The 24121-nt window shown below is 41.6% G+C and overlaps 1 protein-coding gene and 1 pseudogene across 3 annotated transcripts in view; both read left to right on the top strand.

The window, feature by feature from the left end:
- The first annotated feature begins 890 nt into the window (after positions 1-890).
- Positions 891-24121, top strand: part of SCAP (SREBF chaperone) — a 56493-nt gene continuing 33262 nt past the window's right edge. Inside the window, exon 1 of one of the 3 annotated variants that reach the window (XM_039837599.1) lies at positions 891-912. The gene's annotated coding sequence lies outside the window, so the exon portion shown is untranslated. The other 2 variants (XM_039837598.1, XM_039837600.1) reach the window with 2 other exon arrangements.
- LOC120582676 (uncharacterized) lies at positions 14848-14966 on the top strand (annotated as a pseudogene).

The raw sequence follows: 24121 nt of genomic DNA, 5'->3' as shown, positions 1-24121 counted from the left end.
ATTTTTGATTTTATCATTCTCATAGGAAGCAATCTGAAGTAAGGTTGAATTTTGCTAATGACGAGAAATTTCTGAAATGTCCTAAATTACAGCAGGCTAGAGGGTGGAAGGAAGAGGTTGGAAGTTAATCAGTTAACAACCGGAGGACAAAACCAACAAAAGACTGCTTACACATTCTTGAATGTTGAAACTGAACTACCAGGTGGCTATTCTGGTAATTATTTAAAGACAATAGCCAGATGCCGCCATCCAGGCCCTCTGCTCCTTGCTTAAGCATGAAGTTTCCAGACTGTTGTTCCCGGATTGCTCACAACCAATCCTAAAGAACAAACATCTAACAACGAGTAACATGCTCCGTGGACTTAGCTATTGCTATTACAACAAATAGACCTTTCATGTAGAAAATGGTTAAATGTCCATCAGTAAATGCAAAAATCCCAACACCTGTAATCCTCCACCCGTCAGAACAGTATCACCCCTGGACGCTTCTGGACCTGTTTTTAACAAACACGAGAGCGTACTCTACTGCTTATTTTGAACTAGCAGGAACATCTTTCAACATCAGTATTCATAAAACATCTTTTTAAAAGGCTGTAGGGAAACTCATTTTATGGACTTAATTTACTTGTTCCATCTGCATTTCTTATGTTTCTAGGCTGCTTTTTTTGTCATAAAATAGGGGACATAGGCATCTTATGCATGTTGATAACTCTCTAGAACGGGTTGTCAAAAGCTCTGGTGCAGTCCTCGGCTCCAAGTCTCGCTCCGTGGGGCTCGCCACCTTTCCCCTCCTCCGGGCTGGGTGGCTGGCGTCCGCCAGGGGGCGAGCGAGAGCCGCGGGGGCGGGGCTCGACTACGCATGCGCGCGCCGCTAGGAACACGTGCGGGGGGCGACGGAGCGGGAGGGGAAAGGTAGGAGGTGAGAGGTGAAGGGGCGGAGAGCTGCGCGGCCGCCGGGCGGCGGGGAGGGAGAGAGAGGGCGGGCACCACGCACCGGACCGCGAGCCGGGAGCGCGCACGCCGCGCCCCGCTCTCGCCGCCGCAGCAGCCGCCCGGGAGAAGCTGCCGCCACAGGTACCGCCGCGCGCGTCCCCACGGCTCCTGCCCGCGGGCCCCGGCTCGGGCCTCCAGCCGCGCGGCGCGGGGAGTTCCGGGATGGGGGCCGCTAGGGGCGCGGGCGCCGGGGCGTGGGCGCTGTCCAGCAGCCGGGCCGCCTGGGCAGGGAGACCGCAGCCGGGGGAAGGGGCCGGGCCGCCGCGTCCCCACCCCCACCCCGCGAGCCGCGCGCCCCAACTCCACCCTCTGGCCCCTGGTGACCACTGCCCGACTGCTCCGGGAGAGAGGGGCGCGCTGTTGTCCCTTGGGAAGCCATCGGTTCTAGGACCTGCTTTGGGGCTGTGTGGGTTTCCCAGAGTGCGGGGGAGAGCACGCTGTCCACTCCTGCCTCTTTTGGAAGATCAGATTGAGAGGCACCACGTAGCTTCTTTGCTGCGTTTTGCTTGGTTTCTAGTTTTCTGTTTTGCCCAACCCCAAACTTTGTTCACTAACGTTCCCTCTGTTTACTTCTGGGGAGGTTTATTATCTCTGTATCAAACGGGATTGTAATGTCACGATAGCATTAGTTGCAGGGAGCCGCGGATTCAGACTGTTAGAATCGCAGAACGTCGTACAGGTGGAGATGCTTTTGGCTGGAGAGGGCAGTGAGTCCCTGTAGGTGCTCTGGCAGGAGTTGCCCCCAGTTAAGGCCACTTACTGCCTCACCTTTTATGGTGACAGGGCTGCGTGACTAAATTCTTTCCGGAGGATATAGATGATGTTAACTTTGTATGTGTGTTTTTCATTTGACGAAATGTTTCCTGGAGTTTGGTTACGCAGCGTCCTTATTGGTGTGCCAAAGATGGAAGCTTTTATAAGGGAGTCAGAGTCGGGGGTGTCACCTTAGCCCTGAATACGTTTTAGGTGTTTCTGAGTGATGCCTAATAGACGACCTGTATCTTTTAAAGTGTATGTTGATATCGGTTAAAGTTTAAGTATTTTACACATTTGCAGCATTCCCACTGGGCACACGATGTAAAAAAACTCAATATGTATAATTATATCTTCATATTCTTTAGATCTTAGATTGAGCTTTCTCTTGCTGTTGTGGCAAAAACAGCACCTCTCCAGAGTCTCCGTGTACTTTATAATCACTGCCACCCCTAACCCCCATCACCTTGTTCATTGGTGGGAGGTGGGTAGACCGTCTACTCCTAGTTTATGACTAGAAAATGGAGGTGTAAAGGTTGTGAATTGCCTGAGGTCATACATGAGCAAGTGAACTCTCCAATTGGGAAACAGACCATACCTGTGGGTTCAGTGAGCGTGCTATTCTCAACCCATTTCCTGTTTAGAAAAAAAAGGTGCAGGTTGCTGCCAGTGTTAATTTTACATACATACTTTTTGAGGTTGAAGCAAATCTGACTGGTTTTCAATGTGGAAGTAAAACACTATTCTTAGAGTTATTTCTAAACAGAACTTGTCTCTAATCCTAATATTAACAGAAATGTGTACATAAATCGGATTCATCAGATGCGTCTTCAGCTAACTGTTCGAGAACGATGTTAACATCACGCATAGGAATGCTATGTTTCCTAGGATTTGACATTTTCAGAGATCGAGAATTACTATATTTTGTAAATGGAAGTACCACTACTGAAAACAGTGCTATAAATAGAATCGGTGTCATTTGTTTCTAAAGATTATCGATACACTAGAGTGATGCATAAAAATAGTAAAAGCAGCTATTTCCTGGCAAACTTTGGGGATAAGGTTAGGACTGTAACCCGTGAGTTATCTCGGGGTAAATGCTGCAGCCACACACATCACTGGCAAGTATTCTCGGGGCAAATGGGAAATTTGGTGGTAGACTTTAGGGAGGCCTCCTCTCAATATCTAGCCAGGCATGTGAAGTGGCCCAAAGACCATGAATGACGCTTAGGTTTATGTGCTGTTTGCTTACTCTCACCATTGGTGGCTATTTGCTGGTCACCAGTGTCAGTTTTACTGGCTCTTTCAGGTACTTCATATACAGTTTGTGTCATCACTCCCATTGAGCAGTTGAGAAGACTGCCCTTCAGAGAAAAATGAGGTTCCCAGAGTCACCAGCTTGTTAAGTGGCGGATCAGGCCTTGAAACCAGATCTGCCAGACTCCACCACCTGAGCTGCTTCCACTCTGTCTTGCTTCCTTCCTGAGTTGGCCGATGAAACAAAGTCCAGGTGACTTCTTTTGAAATAATAATTCTCGGTAAAATATTGAGCACTTGTGTTGTCTAGGTACTGGGCTAGATACTCTAGTAATAGCTTATCTCAATCATAATAACCAGGCGAGATGACATTGTCATCACCCCCTTTACCGATGAGTTTTAGAGATGTTGTCTGACTGGACTAGGGTCATGTGGTAAGTTAGAGTCAGAGCCTACGTTTGTCTGACAACCACGTCCATGCCCCTACACCTGCACCTGCTGGCTTCATGGTCTTCTCCGTTGCCAATTGGCAGGTGAGAGGTTGAAGAAAGTATTAGGGAGGAAACCAGCGTCCCAGACTTGGGTCAGAGATGGTGGAACTGAGCAGAAAGGAGACAGCAGTGTGGCCACTGCATTTGACAGCTTCCAGTGGAGGGGTTAGGGGCACTGCCTGAGAATGTTTACAGTGTCGCTGGGCCGCACGTAAGCTTTTCAGTGGAGTCCAAAGTGTGTGCGTGTGTGTTTTCAAGCATCAAAATTGCACATGGGTCTTGGGGGAAAAAAGGCCGATCTTCGTGTTTATATTAGCCTTACTTAATTTTGGTGTATTTTATAATATACATTATATAGTATCACAGTAATACATATATAATTTTTATATAAATATACACATATTGGGGATGTATACTCAAATTTTTATTGTTGGGGTCCATAATTACAAACCTTTGGAAACCACTAGTTTGTTTGATATTTATGCATTTCCTGAATGCATAAAATATGTAAAGTGTTAGACTAACCATTTGTTCAGGTAGAAGCCTAGTGAGGTTCAGTGCGATTCCACATAATCAGAGAGAATGGTGTTTCATATTAATAGCCAGCAATAAATTATTCTAAAATTACAGTCATGAGAGTGAAAGAGGCTCCGGTATCTCAATAGTCTTTTCTTTTACCCTCCACCCTGCCTGGCAGTAGTCTCTATGTCTCACATACAGCACCAATCTTAAGTTTGAAGCTGTAGCGACTGATATAGCCCTTTGGAAGTTAAAATTTTGTTGGACCTCTTCTATTTGAAACCTGTTAATTTCAGTTAGAAGCCAGAGAGACTAAAATAATCAGTTCATGCAAATATGACAGTTGTAATAATCATATTTGTGCTGTTCCCCAACTTCAGAGTATTTTAAAATCATCTAAGTATTGAAATTCCAAATACAGTGATTCCTTATCACTTTTTACAAACTAGATTTGTCTTCAGTTCATTCCATTGCAGTGGTTGGTACATTATCTCAAAATGAGCAGTTCCAGGATTCTACCGAATTAAAAGAATATCTTTATCATCTTCCAGCTTGTCATTTCATAATTGAATAGATTAGTATTTGTTCAGGGTTTAGGTTAAAATAACACAATGGGTTTTGAGCAAGAAATACATTTTCCTAACTAGACAAGCTACTTTTATCTAGGTGAGGTATCATTATACCAATGGTTATCAAACCTTAGCGTGAATCAAAGTCACCTGGAGGGCTTGTTTTAACCTTGCCTGTAAAGTTGTGGATTCTCTGTCAAGGGTGGGCCCCAGAATTTGTATTTCAAACAAATTACCAGGTGCTGCTGGCCTGGAGAACCCTGCTTTGAGAGCCATGGCTCCATAAAATGCACCTAAGACCACAGCACGATGCCAGTGCTTACATATTTCAAGCTGAATCTCGTCAGCATTAGTGTTATAGTATCGTTTTGCCAAATACATAACTGGCTCTTGCTTTTAGCCAATTTTCTCCTTATTTTTAGATGATGTCATAATTAAGATTGCATTTTCAATTACAATGCCATTTCCACTTTTTTCCTGCAATCCCATATTTCAAAATTTCTTGAGATATCAGAGCTTTTTAGATACAAGTAATCCACATAGGAGAAGAAGTAATAGGTAAGCACACAGGCGTGTACACACACACACACACACACACACACACACACATATTGTTAAAACTCTCGTCCAGCTGGCACCCTCGGGTATTCCTCATTTTTCTTTGTCTACGCCTTCGAATGGGCTCATACTTATTTTCATCCATTTTCTGTGTTACTGTGTGAACGTCTTTTCATGTCAAAAACTGTTCTGCAACACTTTTGTTTTTTTAAAACATAAAATTTCATTTGTGTTTATGTTTTCCGATAACTTCCTCCTTCGAGCAGCCTCGTCCAGCCCAGCTTCCTGTATTTGGCTGCATGGGTCGCACCTTACAGAAGGCCCCATTACTTGGGAAGTCTCCCATCGGTCTCCTTCAGCAGTATCCACTTGCTCCCCACTCTGGTGACCTGCCTTGAGCTGACCTACTCAGACCTTCTTCCCTCTGCCAGGTCGTGTTTATGCTCATCTCTTGGGTGACAAAGTTCCTTCTGTCGGGCCTGAGTCCTGGTTGGGTTTGATATTAATTCCATTTGTCATCCCAGTGACAGTGACTGTTAGAAACAGCAAGACCTACCTTTCGCGGGTAGTCTTGAAATCTTCACCTCCCGAGCCATCCCAAGCTCAGCTGTGAGAAGGGACACCATGGGACTGTGCTGGAAGGTGCGTCAGCGCACCTGTGCCAGGCGGTGCTTTATCTTTGGATAAAGCTGGATCGCTGGGAAGTAGCATATCTGGGCCCTCTCCCAGTTGCGTTTCACTAAACTCACTTTGCATGGCTCCGTCAGCTTGCATTGAAATCTATATTGGAAAGTCCCTGAGAAAATCTGTGACGCTAATTAGAAATGTCCTTCAGGTCCAGTGCCCAGAATGGCTGTGTCTCTTCCGAGTAACTGTTTTAATTTTGTTCCAAGTATACTGTGAACTGTGGCGGTGTTTCCCTCTCTGCCTTGGCCACTAGGGAGTTCCCAGTCCTCTGGCTTGTGCTTTCTGTGTTAACTTTACTTCTGCCTTATACCATCATTTTTAATGGCTAGATATTTTGTCCCTGATTTTACTGTAAAATACATAACACATTTCATCCCTATTCTAAACATTACTGTTCTTGTCATTTGTCCACTTTGTAAAACAACATTCAGAAAAACTTTTTTTCCTCCAAAGATGAATTGTTTGTACCAGTGGACTAGTTTAACACAGTGAACAGACCTGCAGTGACTTTCCGCTCGGCACCAGACGAGGTGCTGGGTGCTCTAGGGAACACAGAGGTGATTCAGCTGTGACCTCCCGAGAGGGACCAGTCAGTCAGGGGAGGCTGAGAGAGTCAGGATAAACACAGCGCAGGGGGGACGGGCACAGTTACAGAGCTCGACGAGGAGGGCTGTGCTTCCACAGGGAGGCTTTGTTCAGCTTTTGAGTGCACATGGCACACAATTCAAAAGGTACAACAGAGTGTACACAGAAGTGTCCTTTCTGTCTTGCCCCTGGCCACCAGGTCCTCTCCCTAGAGGCAGCCAGTGTTCCCAGTGATCGAGTGTCTTTTCAGGGGTGTTCTGTGCATAATACAGACAGAGACACACAGCTCTTTTCTTTGACATGAAGGTGGCACATTATATCCCTTGCTCCTCCCCTCCCCATTTGCAGTAGTTCATTATCAATACGTAAGAGCTTTCTCACTGTCTTTTTACAATATTCTCTTGTCAGGATGTACTTTAATTTACTTGGCCAGAGGTCTACGGATAGATATGTTGGTGTCTTAAATTTTGCTAGTGCAGACAACACTGAGTAACTCTCTATATACATCAGCCCAGCATGGCCAAGTGCATCGGTCTGGACTCTAAGCAGAGCCAGGAGAGCTAGGCTGATGAATGTATGCTTTTGTCATTCTGATCACTGTTACCCAGATACACCTCCACGGAGGGTTTGTCCACATCTGCTCCTCAACCGTGTGTGGCAGTGCCTGTTTATCCATACCCTCACCAACACGGTGGTACCACACAGTTTGATCTTTGCCAATTTGATAGGTGAAAAAATACTTTCTCTTTGTTTTCTCCCCCCAAAAAACTTCTTAGTTCAACCTACAGGAAAGTTAAAAGTAATAGAACGAACACTCATTTTATAGCAGGGGTTGTTTTAATTTGTGTCTCTCCTGCTGCTAGAAGGTCTAAGGACCATTTCTGTGTTCTTTTCTGTGAAAACGCTGTTTGTATCCTTTATCTATTTTTCTGTTGGGCTTTGGTTTTTAAAATTGATTTTGTAGAAATTGCTTATATATGAAAACGTAGCACTTTGTCAGTGACATGAATTGCATTTATATTTTTCAGATTGTTATTTACCTTTTTACTTAAGATGGTTTTATCATGAAAAAAATGTTGGTTTTTAATTGAGTCATTTTTATGGGCTTTTTGAAGCTTCTGGGTTCCCTGTTATGCCTAAAAGATCTTCCCTAGTAGAAGAGTTGAAAAATTATTCTGTGGTTTCTTAAAGAACTTTTTATGTTTTATTTTTTTACTTTTAAATCTTTTATCCATTTGATTTATTTTGGTGTGAGATGCGGGCCCAAATAAATATTTTCCCAAATGGCATCCATTTATAGAACAATTCATCTTTCTCCAGCTTGTTTAAATATCCTTTATCATTTATTATATGTGATATACTTTGCCACATATCATGTACATTTGGGTCTATTTCTGTACTTTCTATTCTATATTTTAATCTGTGTATTTATGTGTTAGTATGATACTGTTTTAATTATTGTAGCTTTGTAGTATGTTTGGATATTTGGTGAAGTAAATTCTCATTATCTTTAATTTTCAGAACTTTCCTATTTTTCTTTTCAGTGTTAAAAAAAAGTCTTGATCCTGTTTGCCTTCATTAGGACTGTATTTTTAGGGTATAGTAGGAAGAGGGACGTTTTGCTGACAAGTCTGCCCCACTAAGAAGGCTGCATACCTTTCTGTTTGTTAGAGTCTTTTAAGTCCCTCAGAATTTGAGAGATTTCTTGGCATTTCTTGTTAAGTTTATTCTCAGGTCTTTTTAGTTTGTTTTTACTGTTGGAGCATCATACTTTCTATCTAGTTGTTGACGTATGTGAAGGCACTGACTTCTATATATTAATTTTCACCAACACACTTGATTCTTTTATCAACTGTATAAGGTTTTCAGTTCTCTTGGATTTTTCTAGGTATATAGTGTCATCTGCAAATAATGATACTTTTACCTTTTCCAGTTGTATTCCTGTGTTTTCTTTCTGTTGCCCGATCGTGGTGGGTAGGATCTCCCCAACGGTAATAAGTAGTGGTGGTGAAGTGCATAGCCTCGTTTGGCCTCTGACTGGAGTGAGCTTTCCTCTAATGTGTTCCCATTGGGCTTGATTTTAGCTCTGGGATTGAGAAGAATGTAAACAAGTACCCAAGTCAGTATCTTATATGCGTGCGTGCGTGCGTGCACGCTAACATACATGGTTTTGCGTCACTTAACAGTGGGGATATATTCTGAGAAATGCGTCGGTAGGCAATTTCGTCATTGTGCAAACATCATAGTGCACTTACACAAACCTAAATGGTCTAACCTGCTGCACAGCTAGGCTCTATGGCATAGCCTGTCACTCCTAGGCTACAGGCCAGTCCAGCAGGCTACTGAATGGAATACTGTACTTAATTGTGATAGTGGCACATACTTATGTATCTAAACATATCTAAACACAGAAAAGGTACAGTAAAAATAAGGCATAAAGGATAAAAAATGGCACACCTGTATAGGGCACTTACTGTGAATGGAGTTTGCGGCACTGGAAGTTGCTTCAGGTGAGTCAGTGAGTGGTAAGTGAAGGTCAAGGCCTAGGACATACTGTACACTACTGTAGACTTTATAAACACTGTCCCACAAGCCTTCCCCCTGCTTCCTTTCCACAGGGTCAGAAATAAAATGCTGAAGCTGTCAGTGTCACTCTGTCAACAGGGATATGGGCTGGATTGATTGGAAATATTGCGGAAAAACTGGCTGGCTAAGGCCTAGATCACCATAATAGTGACTGGCAGGAGGGAGTGAAAAGTGGCCTGAGAATCAATAGAAATAGGAAGCCAAGATGGAGAGATAAAAGAACATAGGACATTGTCATGACAATGTGGTTTTGGCTCTTGCCCGTTGCAGTAGTGGTCAGTTTAAGGAACTTTGTGGTGTTCGTACAAAAAGGGTGTTTAACAGGAAGAGGTGAAGAACCGAGGACTCAGTATTTGACTTTGGAAATTTGTTTTTGCTCCCACTGACCCTATCTGGCACGGAGGGCTCCCTCTGACATTGAATTGATGGAAGAAATAAAATTTGTCTATGCTTTGCATCATTACAATCAAAATACTCACAAAGCACAGGTACGGGCTGGCTCCACACTACCACAGAGAGTGTTCACTAAAGCGGCAGTGGCGCTTAATGATGGTTAAGGTAGCTCCTGTGGACCTGTGTCCTTGACAGGGCATTAGGTCCTTAACAAGGAACGTACAGCAGTGTGCTCTGAAGGCCGTCAGGGCAGATCAGGGAGGGCTGTCGCACCCTGTCAGTATGCGGCGCGGGGTGGACAGGCTCCTCTGTGCTGAAGCGGCTCAGTGGCTGACTCAGCGGCTGTAAGCTGTGCTCTCAAAATCGAGGGGCTGTGAGGGAAAGGGAATATCTCTTGCCAAGCCACATAGTTACTGCTTCTGTCAGAGAAGAGAAAATTTCTCCTGAACCACATCTCCTATTTCTTACAGGAAATTCAGCTCCAATATAGTATGGGGTCACCATTGTCTGTGTGGTCTGTCATTGACCGAAATGTTGTTATGCAGCTATAATGTAAATCTGTGTGTGTGTGTGTGCGTGCGCGCGCCAAGCATCTATCGATTCTTATTTTATTAAAATTAATTAATTTTTCAGCTTAATCGAAGTATAATTGACGTAAAATTGTATATATTTAAAGTGTACGACATGATGATTTGATATGTGTATACTCGGTAAAATGATTACCATAGTCAGGTTAATTAACACATTCATTACTTCACATAATTACCTTTCGCTCTTTTTTTTTGTAGCGAGAATGCTCACTGTGTGCTCTGTTAGCAGGTTTCAAGTACAGCAGTATTAACTCTAGTCACCATGCCATATGTTTGGTCCCCAGAGCTCACACCTCTTAGAACTGAAGGCTTCTACCCTTTGTAACCACCATTCTAATCTCTGTTTCTATGAGTTTGACACTTTTTTTTTTGAATATTCCAAATATTAGTGAGATTATACAGTAATTATCTTTCTGGCTAATTTCAGTTACCATCATGTTCTCTGGGTTCTTCCATGTTGTCGTAAATGGCAGGCTTCCCTTCTTTCTCATGGCTGCATAATATTCCAGTGTGTGTGTGTCACACCTTTTTATCCATTATCTTTTGAGGGGCAGGTTGTTTCCATATTTTGGCTATTGTGAATAATGCTGCAGTGAACCTGGTGTGCAGAGATCTCTTCAAGATAATGATTTTGTTTCCTTTGTATATATACCCATAAGTGGGATTGCTGGATTATATGGTAGTTCAGTATATACTTCTTTGAGGAATTTTTACACCGTTTTCCATAACGGCTGAACCGTTTTCCATTCCCACCAACAGCATACAGGGTTCCCTTTTCCCCACATATTTGCCAACACGTGTCATCTGTTGTCTTTTATAAAAACCATCCTCACGGTGTGAGGCAATAACTCGTGTTTTGGATTTGTATTTCTCTGATAATTAGTGATATTGAGCACCTTTTCATATACCTGTTGGCCATTTATACCGTCGTCTTTGGAAAAATGTCTGTTCAAGTTTTTTGCCCATTTTTTAATCGAGTTATTTGTTTTGTTTTCGCTATTGAGTGGTATAACTTTCTTTTATGTTTTGAATACCAATCCCTTGAACACTGTGGGAGTTAGTGGCGCCAACCCCCTAGGCAGTCAAAAATCTGCATATAACTGCTAGTCAGCCCTCCGCAGCCGTGGCTTGAAAATAGTTGATTCTTGAACAACACAGTTTGAACTTTGCAGGCCTGCTTATCAATCCGTGTGTAAGTGGACCCACACAATTCAAACTCGTGTTGTTCAAGGGTCAACTGCATATGGTTTGCAAATATTTTCTGCCATTCTATAGATTGACTTTTCATTTTGTTGATTGTTTCCTTTACTGTGCAGAAGCTTTTTAATTCTGTGTAGTGATGTTTGTTTATTTTTGCTTTTTTTGCTTGTGCTTTTGGTGTCATATCCAAAAATCATTGCCAAGACCAATATCAAGTAGCATTTCCCCTGTGTTTTCTCCTAGGACTTAACCGGTTTTAGAGCTTACATTTAAGTCTGACCTATTTTGAGTTAATTTTTGTTGATGGTACAAGATAAGGATCCAGTTTCATTCTTTTGCATGTGGCTATTCTGTTTCCTGAGCACCATTTATTGAAGAGACTATCCTTTACCTAATGTGTATTCTTGGTAACTTTGTCAAAGATTAGTTGACCCTACATGCATGGGTTTATATCTGTGTTCCCATTGGTCTGTGTATCTGTTTTTATGTTAGTACCGTACTATTTTGATTACTATAGCTTTATAATATAGTTTGAAATCAGGAAGTATGATGCCTCTAGCTTTGTTTTTTTCTCAAGATTGCTTTGGCTATTCTGGGTCTTTTGTGGTTCTATACAAATTTTAGAATTATTTTTTCAATTTCTGTGAACAATGCCAGTGGAATTTTGATAGTTTGTATTGAACCTGTAGATTGCTTTGGGTAGTGTGGACGTTTTAACAATATTAATTCTTCCAATCCATGAACACGAGGTATTTTACCATGTATTTGTGTCTTTCTCAGTTTCTTTTATCAATGTCTTACAGTTTTCAGCGTTCAGGTCTTTTACTCCCTTGGTTAAATTTATTCCTAAGTATTTTATTCTTTTTGATGCTATTGTAAATGGGATTGTTTTCTTAATTTCATTTTTCTGATAGTTTGTTGTTAGTGTATAGAAACAACTTATTTTCATATATTGATTTTGTATCCTACAACTTTACTGAATTTGTTTATTCGTTCTAACAGTTTTTTGGTGGAGTTTAGGACATGAGTTGTAATCTTTTTGCTGGTGGAGGATCTTGCCTTCAGTTTGTAAAAAACGCAACATGTGAAGTGTAATGAAGTGAAGCACAATAAAGGGAGGTCTGCCTGTACTGTGCGGAATGGAAGTGGGAAGAGTGGGCAGCATGTTTCACGCCTGCTCTTGCTCCTTGTCTTGAGTATGACGTCACTTGTGGGCTTGTCATATATGGCCTTTATTATGTTGAAGTACATTCATTCTAGATAGTTCGTTTAGAGTTTTCATCATGAAAGGTGTTGAATTTTGTCAAGTGCTTTTTCTGTATCTACTGATATGATCTTGTGATTTTTATCTACTGATATGATGTTGTGATCCTGTTAATGTGGTGTGTCCCATTTATTGATTTGCATATATTGAACCATCTTTGCATCCCAGGAGTAAATCCAACTTTATCATAGTGTGTGCTCTTTTTAATGTGCTATTGAATTCAGTTTGCTAGTATTTCGTTGAGGATTTTTGCATCTATGTTCATCAGAGATATGGGCCTGTCATTTTCTTTTCTCATAGTGTCCTTGTCTAGCTTTTGTATCAGGGTAATGCTGACCTCATAAAATGAGTTTGGAAATGCTCCCTTCTCTTCAGTTTTTTGGAGGAGTTTGAGAAGGCTTGGTACTAATTCTTCTTTAAATGTATTAATTCTTTTTTAAATGTTTGGTAGAATTCATTAATAAAGCCATCTGGTCCTGGACTTTGATTTGTTGGGAGATTTTTGATTACTGATTAATCTCCTTACTAATAATCAGCCCCTTCAGATTTTTTATTTCTTCATGATTCAGTCTTGGTAGGTTGTATGTTTCTAGGAATTTATCCATTTTTTTTATAGGTTGTCAAAGATGTTAAGAGTATAATTTTTCATAGTCTCTTACGATTCTTTGTATTTCTGTTGTAATGTCTCCTCTTTCATTTCTGATTTTATTAGAGTCCTCTCTTTTGTTCTTAGTGAATCTAGCTAAAAGTTGATCAGTTTTGGTTATCTTTTCAAAAATCTGTTTTTTAGTTTTATTGATCTTTCCTTTTTTTAACAGTATTTTACTTATTTCCACTCGGATCTTTGTTGTCTTCCTTCTACCAACTTTTGGCTTGGTTTGCTCTTTTTCTCGTTCCTTGAGGTATAAAGTTGGGTTGTCTGTTTGAGAGCTTTCTTTTTTCTAAATGTAGGCCTTTATTGCTATAAACTTTCTTCTGAGAACTTTTTTTGCTGCATCCCATAGGTTTTAGTATGTTGTTTCCGTTTTTGTTTGTTTCAAGATATTTTTTAAAATTTCTCGATTTCCGCATTGACTCATTTGTTCAAGAGTGTTTTAATTTCCACATATTTGTGAACTTTCTGGTTTTCCTCCTGTTACTTCTAGTTTCATACTATTGTAGTCAGAAAAAGGTACTTGGTATGATTTCAGTCTTATTAAATTTGCCAAGACTTGTTTTGTTACCTAACATGACCTGTCCTGGAAAATGTTCCATGTGTGCTGAGAGGAATATGTTTTCTGCTGCTGTTTGGATGAAATGTTCTGGATATGTCTGTTAGGTTTATTTGGTCTAAAGTATAGTTCAAGTCCAGTGTTTCCTTATTGATTTTCTGTTTGGATAATCTACCCACTGTTGAAAGCAGGGTATCGAAATCCCCTACTATTACTGTCTGTTTCTTCCTTCAGACATGTTAGTATTTGCTTAGTATGTTAGGCACTCTGATGTTGGGTATATATGTATTTATAATTGTTATATCCTTTTGATGAATTGACTCTTTACCATTATATAGTGACTTTGTGTCTCGTAAACTTTTTGACTTAAAGTTTATCTTGTCTGGTGTAAGTAGAGCTACCCTGCTTTCTTCTGGTTTCCATTTGCATGGGCTGTCTTTTTCCATCTCTTCACACTGAGTCTTCTTGGGTCCTCAAAGCAGAAGTGAGTCTCTTTTGGGCAGCATGTAGTTGGGTGTGTCTGTCTGTCTGTCTGTCTGTCTCTCTTTTAATTTATTCAGCTACTCTGTGTCTTTAGATTAGATATATTTTTTAAAGCTAAGACTATATTGATTAGAGAATTTAATGCTTTTAAATTTAAAGTAATTATTGATAGGTAAGGCCTTACTATTGCCGTCTTATTGTTTCCTGGCAGTTTCGTAAGTTCTTTTCTTTTCTCTTGCTTTCTTCCTCTTTGAATTGATGATTTTTCATAGTGATATGTTTTGATTCCCTTCTCTTTTGTATCTTCTATATTTTTTTGCTTTGTGGTTACCATGAGAGTTACACAAAAAAATAATCGTTTGCTATAACAGTGTTTCAAGTTAACAAAAAACAATTTTGTTTTTGATATCACAATTTATGTCTTATTGTGTAGCCTTTGACAAATTATTGTAGCTACAGTGATTTTTAATACTTTTGTCCTTTGACCTTTATACTAGAATTAAGTGCTTAATATACCATCGTATTACAGTAGAGTCATGCGCCACATAGCGACATTTTGGTCCGTGACAGACTACTGTACTGGTCTCATAAGTTTATAATGGATTATAAGCAAAAAATCTATGTTCAGTGTTGAAAGAAAAGGCTGGACCTGAATAAGATGTTGATTTTACTGCTAGCTCTGAGTGGTTTGAATCGATGAGGAGAAGTGTCTACGGCTATGCCACCTTGAACAAACCCAATCCCGTCTGATCTCGGAAGCTAAGCAGGGGTGGGCCTGGTTAGTACTTGGATGGGAGACCACCTGGGAAGACCAGGTGCTGGAGGCATAAAAAATAAAGGATTGTAAGCTGACAAGGTCCTTGCAATCTGTGAGGTCAACCAAGGGTTGCCTCGCCTAAAAATAAATAAATAAAATAAAATAAATAGATGAGGAAGGTTACTTGCTGGCCACCCACCCTATGCCCACCCAGGCTGGGGCCCAGAATTGGCGAGAGAGTGAGTGGAGCGGGCTGGAGAGGAGGGAGCCTGGGAGCCAGTCCCTGTGCGTACACTCTTGTGTGCAAACTCACTTCCCTTCCCTTAGTTTCTCTCTCTTTCCTCCCATTCTTTTTCCTGTCCTTTCCCTCTCTGCCTCCCTCCCTTTCTCTCCATCCTTCCCTCCCTTCCTCCCCCTTTCATTATTTCTCATCTCAAGCTTTATCTTTCTGGGTCACTTTTGATCTCTGCTCTCCATTTCTCTCCCCTTCTCTTCCCTCCCTCCCGCTGTCTACTCTCCCTCCGACAGCACCTCCCTAGACAGCCCTCCCCTTGCTCCCTTCAGACCCTCAAAGTGTGCCTGCGCCTGTGTGTACATACATACACACTTATCTTTTATACCACGGGTCCCCAACCCCCAGGCCATGGACCGATACCAGTCCGTGTCCTGATAGGAACCGGGCCGCACAGCAGGAGGTGAGCTGCTGGGGGCTGAAGAACGAAGCTTCTTCTGTGTTTGCAGCCACTCCCCAGCGCCAGCATCACCGCCTCGGCTCCACCTCAGACCATCAGACATTAGATTCTCATAGAAGCACCAGTCCCTGGTGCTGAACAGGTTGGGGACCACTGTTTTATGCCATATTTTATCGTACATTTTCTATGTTTAGATACGCAAATACTCATCATTGTGTTACAATTAACTACAGCACTCAGTATGGTAACCTACCTGCTGTACAGGTTTGAAGCCTAGGCGCAATAGAGCCCAGGTGTGAGGCAGGCCAGACCATCTAGGTTTGTGTAAGTGCACTATGATGTTCGCGCAGTGATGAAATCGCCTACAGTGCATTTCTCAGAACGTATCCCCGTTAAGTGACACATGACTGTGTTAAAGGATTCTGAATTTGACTTTATACTCACCTTTAACCGTGCTTTTTATGTTATAATATTACTAATTAGTGTCCCTTAATTTCAGCGTGAAGAACTTTTTCTAGCATTTCTTGTAAGGCAGGTGCAGCGGTCCACTCTCTAACGTTTGTTTGATCTCCCCTTTGTTCTGAGAGGTAGCTGTGCGGGGGGGAGGTGCTCTTGCGCGACAACTTTTCTTGCAGCACTTTGAACATATTATCCCATCTCATCTGGAGGACAAGGTGTCTGCTGAGAAATCCGCTGGTAGCCTTATGGTGGTTCCCTTGTATGTGTGGAATTTTTTGTTGCTGTTGCTGCTGGTTTTTAAATTCTCTGTCTTTGATTTTATTATAGTTTGTCTTGGAGAAGATATTTTTGGGGACCTATGAGCTTTATGAATTTGGATGTCCAGGTTTCTCCCCAGATTGGGGGAGTCTCGGGCGTTATTTCTTTAAGCTTTGTGCCCTTTTCCCCCCTCTCTCCTTCTGGGACTCCAACAATGCTTAACTTGTTTCTCTCGATGGTATTCCATCATTCACATGGGCGTTCCTCACTCTCTTTCATTTTCTCTTTGTTCTCCTGTTACTGGATAATTTCAGATGACCTATCTTTGACTTTACAGATTTTTTTCCTTCTGCTTCATCAGATCTGCCATTGATAGCTCTCTGTTGCATTTTTCATTCATTCATTGTATTCTTCAGCTCCAGAAGTTCTGTTTGATTCTTTTATGATACCTCTCTCTGTTAAACTTCTAATTTTGTTTTGTGTATTGTTTTCCTGATTTCACGGAATTGTCTTTCTGTGTTTTCTTGTAGCTTACTGAGCTTCTTTAAAACAACTGTTTTGAATTCTTTATTGGGCAATTTGCAGATCTCCATTTATTTGGGGTCAGTAACCAGAAAATTATTGTGTTCTTTTGGTGGTGTCTTTTTTCCCTTGATTTTTTATTTTTTTGAAGCTTTGTGTTGCTGTCATGGCGTTTGAGGAAGCAGTTAGCTCCTCCAGTCTTTACTGACTGGCTTTGGGAGAAAAATACCTTCTGTTAGCCCTGCTTGGCTTCTGTGGCTTTCTCAGCAAATGGCGATTACGTTAGCAGATATTCCAAATACTTTTTAAATGGTTATCAAGTTTTAGAATCAACCTATGGAAAATATGTGGTAGCTTTTCATAATAGTTTTGAAAAGTAAATGTTATAAACCTTGAAATCATAGGAAGGGATAGGCATAATAACTAAAATCATAAATACTTTCTAGGATATTTGAATGTCATTTTGTATATGTAGTATTTTATAATCGAAAATCACTCATGTGTCTCAAAGGGGAACTTTGAGGAAATACTCTATTTCTTGATGTGAGTTGTGTTTAGGTTAAATGGCTATGTTTATTTTCATGGAGGAGTACACTTATAATTTGGATACTATTCTGTAATATTTCATGCTAAATTTTAAAAAGTTTATTTAAAGTAAAAAAAAATCAGTACTCATAAAGAAATTAAAAGCACAGAAAGCTGACTTAGAACCTCTCTCCATGTAATCATACCATGTGAAGACCAGCAACCTCTACTAACATTTCCTACCATTCCCTTGTGCAGTTTTTGCCCGTAGCCTGTATTTTTTCAGATTGCATAAATAATCCATTACCCATGTACTAAACTTGTTAAACACAAGAAGGCATTACATACTTCTCACATGGAATGATGATATGATTGACAGAAAGGTGGCAACAGCCAGAAGATGGAAAGTTTATTTACTGGCAACGAACCAGACATGTGTGAGAATTTTACATTAGAAACTGTAAGGGTTCTGATTCTGGTCAAGACGTAATAGGCAAACTACTCTTTCACCCTGACTGAATACAGCTAAAATCCCTGGACAGACTACATAGGTCAGCTGTCTATTACCTGAAAGATACATGGCAGCAGATAGATTGGGGAAGGAAATGTTTTTGTTTTTCTCTCCATAGAATACCTTCCAGCTTAGACTCAAAGGTAGCCCAACACCTGGAAGGCGGCACTGGGTGCAGACAGAAGTCCAGGAGAGGCCCTCTTGTTATAGTCTGAAGAGCAGGAAAGTGGACCCATGAGTCGCGGGTAGAGATGCCGGAAGAGAATCTCTTGTTTTGTGTTCGTTTTGTTTTTTTCCATTTTTTTTCTGCCTTGGCCCCCATGAAATTCAGTAGCAGCGGAGGCAGCAATTATATTGACAGCCAAGTGGGAGAGGAATTCTTTTATTTATAGGGATCATGGTCCCGATGGCATGGAGAGGTTCACTGATTTTACCCAATCCTGTCACCTGTTTACCCTGGAGGTAGTCACAATTGCGTGAGGCGCTCAGCATATCAGGGAAATTAAAGCCCTTTCATTCTAACCAGAAGACTGAGAAAGGGGCCCGTGGGAGCTAGAAAGCATCAAGAAGACTGTATAGAAGAAGGAAGTCAGCAAAGTGAACCTTGTTCTGTCCCAGCGACCCATGTGTCTGTCACTATATAATATTGTGTATGCATTCTATACACTACATAATATTGTGTCTAAATTCCTGGGGTTTCCTCCAAAATAGCATACATGCAAGTGACCCTAAATGGCATACATACCAAAGGCTTTGAGGACTACACTGTGGAGCAGACCGCTGCCCAGGGCCTGCTCTGGCCACTGCTTGGCGTGTGTGGGGTGGATCAAAATAGAACTGCACGGGCTATGAAGCTATGAAGACCGAGCTGACACTGGACCACAGCTCAGAAGGTGGGCAGGAACTTGTGGTTTGGACCTAATCGGTTGACTGCTGCTACAACAAAGAAAAATTCAGCATTTCCATGGATTTAAATAAGACCCAGAGTAACATAGCATAGTACCCCCCAAATTAAAAATTACTGTACATATGGAGAATCAGGAAAATCTCACCATCTCCTAAGGGGAAGGGACAGTCAACAGACGACAGCCACAACATGATGCAGCTGTTGAAATTATCAAAGAATTTAAGGCAGAAAGTATAATTAAAATATTAATTAAAATTTTGTTCTAAGATGGGAAACAGTCTCAAAGTTTTAAATTTAAAACTGGCAATTTTATAACTAAAACGAAATAAAAAATTCATTGCGTGGACTCAACAGAATGGATATAACAGAAGAGTCAGTCGTCTTGAAGATAGAACAATCAGAATGATCTGGTCTGACTAACAGGGATTAAAATAAACTGAAGAAAAATGAACACTTCTTCAGGGACCCAAGGGATAATAACAACAGAAGGTTTATCTTTCTTGTTAACGAAATCCCAAAAGGAGAGGAGGTGGAGTGGTACAGGAAAATGAAGAAGTTATGGAAAGGAAGAAATAAACATGTCCCTATTTGCAAATGACATGTCTACAAGAAAAACTCTAGATAAAACAACTTTGAAGAAGAATAAAGGGAATTACTCTGTCTACCCATTTCGCGACTCGTTTATAGCTGTAGTAATCACGGCTGAGCGGTATTGGTGGAGGGATGACGCGTGCATCACTGGGACAGAACAGGAAACCCAGAAATACAGCCAACTGCTTTTCGACTGAATGTGTCATCCTCAAATTCATATATTGAAATCTTAACCCCCGATGTTATGATATTAGGAAGTAGGGGTCTTCGGGAGACGATTAAGTCATGAAAGTGGAGCCTTCATGAATGAGGTTACTGCCCTTATAAGAGAAACCTCAGAGAGCTCCCACTCTCCTTTCTGCCATGTGAAGACACGGGGAGATGGCCGTCTGTGAACCAGGGATGGTTTCTAGGCCCTCACCAGAAATCGAATATGCTGGCGCCTCAACCTTCCCAGTCTGCAGAACTGTAAGAGAGAAATGGTGGTGGTTTCAGCCACCCAGTGTGTGATATTTTTGTTGTAGTGGCCCAAACAGACTTAGGTACCAAAAGCAATTCAGTCTTTTCAGCTGTTGGTTCTGGAACAATTGGCTATCCATAGGAAAAAAAGAACCTAGACCTCTCCAACTAGTGAATCCTAGATTTAAATGTAAAATTATAAATTTTAGAAGAAAACATCAGAGAAAATTTTCAAATGTAAGGCTTGGTGAAGAATTCTTTTACGTGACACCTAAAACGTGATCCATCCAGAAAAAAAAAGTGGATAAATTAGACTTCATCAAAATTAGAAACTTTGTCTCTGTCAGAGAGACTGAAAAGAATAAAAAAGAAAAGCTACAGACAGGGAGAAAATATTTACAAACAACCTATCTGACAAAGACTCATGTCGAGAATATATAAGGGAATCTCAACAACTCTTAAATGCCCAGTGGATCAAAGAAGACAGCATAAGAGAAATTAGAAAATACCATGAAACGAATGAAAACAAGTCACAACTTAAAAGATAAAGCTAAAGTAGCGTTTAGAGGGAAATTTAGAGCTGTAAATGCCTATATTGAGAAAGAAGAATGATCTCAAACAATAACTTTAACTACTTTAAGATACTAGAAAAAAGAAGAGCAAAATAAGCCCAAGGCAAATAGAAGGAAGAAAACAAGACTAGAGTGGAAAGAAATGGATAGAAACTAATAGAACAATAGAGCAAATAAACCCCAAAGTTGGTTCTTTTAAAAGATCATCAAAATTGGAAAATCTTTACCTAGAATGACCAAGATAAAGAGAGAGGACTCAAATTACTAGAATCATTAAGGAAAGTGGGGACATTACCACCAACCTTTCAGAAATAACAGTGATTAGAAGGAAATACTGTGAAATGCTATGCCAATGAATTAGATAGCCTAGATGAAATAGACAAATTCCTAGAAACACACAAACTAACAAAACTTAAGATATAGGAAATCTGAAGAGATTTATAACAAGTAGAGAGACTGAGTTAATAATTTTAAAACTTCCTAAAATTGAAGCCGAGAGTCAGATGGCTTCACTAGTGAATTCCACCAAACGTCTAAAGGAGATTTAGGAAGAACTCTTCCGCAAAAAGTAAGAGGGAGCACTTTCCTAGTCATTCCACGAGGCCAGCGTTACCCTAATAGCCAGAAAAGGATATCGTTAAAAAAGAAAACTGCAGACCAGTATCCTTATGAATATAGACCCAGAAGTTCTCAACAAAACATTCGTAAACTGAGTCTAGCAAAATTTCAAGGGATTATTTATACCCCGGAATGCAAAGTTGGTTCAACATGAAAAAAATCAATCAGTGAAATATACCTTATTAGGAGAAATTTTTAAAAACCCACATGATCATCTCAGAAGACACAAAAAAAGCATAATACCCTTTCATGATTAAAAAAACGAACAAAAGAGATATTTCCTCAACCTGGTAAAGAAACTCTCATGCAATATTGTACTTAATGGTGAGACAATGATTGCTCTCTTCCTAAGATCAGGAATAAGATGGAGAGTTTGTTCTCACCACTGCAGTTCAACATTGGACTAGGAATTCTAGATTGGAAAAGAAGAAATTGAATTATCTCTATTTGCAAATAGAGATATTTATATATATACACACACATACATACACACATACACATATAAAAAACATTCTAAGGAATACACACACATACACATGCACATGTTCAGTGTCACTAGCCATTAGAAAATGCAATTTAAGACCCGATTAGATATCAATACACATCTGTTAGCAGAGTTAAAACAAAATAGTGGCAATACCAGCTGCCAATAAGGATGCGAAGCAACAAAACTTTCATATTGCTGCAGGTGGGAATGTGAATGGCGTGGGCGCTCTGGAAGATAGTTGGCAGTTAAGGAAATGTGGTACCCTACTACCCAGCCATTTCACTTCTAGCATTTACTCCAAAGAAATGGGGCCTTCAGGAAACTTTTGTGGTAAGAACAAGCATGATAGGCCCAGCGTGGCTGAAGCTTGGGGATGATGGTCAGGACTTTCATCAAATGATCCAGGGCTTGCAGTGTAGACAGTTTTCTGCTCTCTTGTTTTACTCTCTGCATCTCTCTTGGGCCTTTGGCACATTTTTTTTCCTTGGTCGATTCTTAATATGTGCGAGTTGATTAAAGAGAATTTTAAATGTTGAGAGTTTGGCGAATACAGGCACAAAATAAATAGAACATCATCTATTTTTTTTTATCATGCCTTATGTTAATATATTATGTGTGTATGGATTTTTCTGAAACTTTCACATTTATTACCTCATTTGGGGTGAGTTCAGAACCACGGGCACCTTAAGCAAGCTTGTGACGAAGCGGGATGAGCCTGCCTCCCCAGTCTGCTGTCACAGACTCATTCTGTCCCTTGGTGTCCATCCTCTGAGCCAGCAGGTCTGACTCGATCTGGGCTTGTCCTCTCCGTAGACTTCTTCAGGACTGTTTTCCCGTTCTGGTTCCGGTGGTTTTTCTTCACGTGTACAGCTCTGTAATTTGCACGTCTAGTAAGGGATGCCTTTGTTTTTGCTTGTAGTGGGATCATCCGCAAAGGCGGGCATGGGAGCGTTTACGTTTTTGTGTAAATGTGGTCCACTCAGGCCTCAGGGCCTCCATTCTCTCCGTGTGCTGTGTGTCTTTACATTTGGAAGCAGGACTGTGGACTTCGATCTGATGAAACCTGTATGCGTGGGGCAGTGGGAGAAAAACATTTTTGGTTCAGGTTGAGTAAATTTTGCTTTGGAATAGTTTTGCATGAAAATGTATACTGCGGAGTAGAGGTGAATAATGGCTCCTCTTGCTGGGTTCAGGTGGGTGGGCTGTGTAATGAACTGGAATTCGGATTTATTTTTTTTTAAGCTTTGGTTTTCAGGTTCTGTGAAAGTTAACAATTAGTATAACTAATAAAGATCACTGGAAGCTGAAACTGACTAAGGTCATGTCAGAAAGCTTTGTATTACTGCAAAAGGAAGTGAATTAGATGGTGTTTTCTCCTGTTAGTCTGAGGCCATATGTGAGAGCTAGACTGCAGAGGCGCCCCCCGCCCGCCCCCCGGTTGCCGAGGGGTGTGCGGAGGGGCCTGAAGGGGACTGGGATCCTGGATCAGAATTTCCTGGAGGGCTTGGTTTGGGGACATTTGGAGGAAAAGATCTGGGGCTTGTCAGAGGACCGAGGTTGGAAAAGCTGCAGCTGGTGTACAGGCCTCAGGCCTCAGAGCCTCCTGATGGTGTCTCTCCACAGGTGTATGTTCCATAGGTGTTTGCTTCCTTGTTGGGGGCAGAACGGAGGGTCAGGGGCACTGGGGCAGAAATGTCGCTGCCCCAGAACCCCTGTTTAAGCTGGGTGGTGAGCACCATTGCGGCGGGTCCACCGCTTGAGACTTCTTTGACCTGCCACACTCCTGGTGAGCCTTGGGAATGGTTGAGCTCTTGTGAACACCTCTGCTCCTTGGGCCAGCAGCCGTCACCTCCTGGCTCCTGGTCGATGCTTATTGAATTGACCCACAGAGGGTTCTTCGTATTTCCTTAGGAGGTTGCCAGACTGGGAAATGGCAAACGTGCTTGAGGCTGGTGCTTACGGGAGGTGGAAGGAGTAATAGCCATTCCCTCTTGTGAACTGGCTCCAGTGTGACTCATTTTGCTTCTTGTTTCTGGTCCTGACACTCCTGAGGAGTCATCTCCCTGGCCTGGATTTTCATCAGGGAGCCTCATCAAGCCGAGATGCGTGTCTGGGCAGGTGCCTTGTAACACAGGCAGCAACATGGAGCAATGAAGTTGGCTTTAAACTTGGATTCCGTGGGAGAGCTCAGTATGGACTGGGATTCTAGATCCCTGGACCTTCTGCTAGAGTTTTCTATTCTGATTGTATTGGTTTAAGGTCCTCTGCTTGGAAGCAACAGAAATTAACTCTGTCTCACACAGGCAAAAGGGGAATTTTTGGAAGGATATAGAAGGCTCACAGACTGCAGAGATGAGCTGATGAGCTTCAGAAAGGACTGGAGCCAGAGCAGCCGCGGTCTCGGAGGCAGGAACCTCCTGGGGAGGAGTAAGGACCACCACATCCAGTTCCTGCTTCCTTCGGTTCTGCGTCAGAGGCCAGGGAGAGAGGCCCAGCGGCCTGACATGGCCCAGGGAGGGGCGGCTTGACTGAGCCCACAGAGAAGGGTGGTTCCCCTGAGCCACACCGGCTGCTGTTACTCAGAGGAGACAAACAGGAACAGTAATGGCCTTTTGCCCGCAAGC

This window comes from Pteropus medius, unplaced genomic scaffold (assembly GCF_902729225.1).
Source record: "Pteropus medius unplaced genomic scaffold, Ma_sr-lr_union100, whole genome shotgun sequence".
NCBI lineage: Eukaryota > Metazoa > Chordata > Mammalia > Chiroptera > Pteropodidae > Pteropus > Pteropus medius.
The sequence above is the reverse complement of the archived record's forward strand: the minus strand, read 5'-3'. Positions and strand labels throughout refer to the sequence as shown.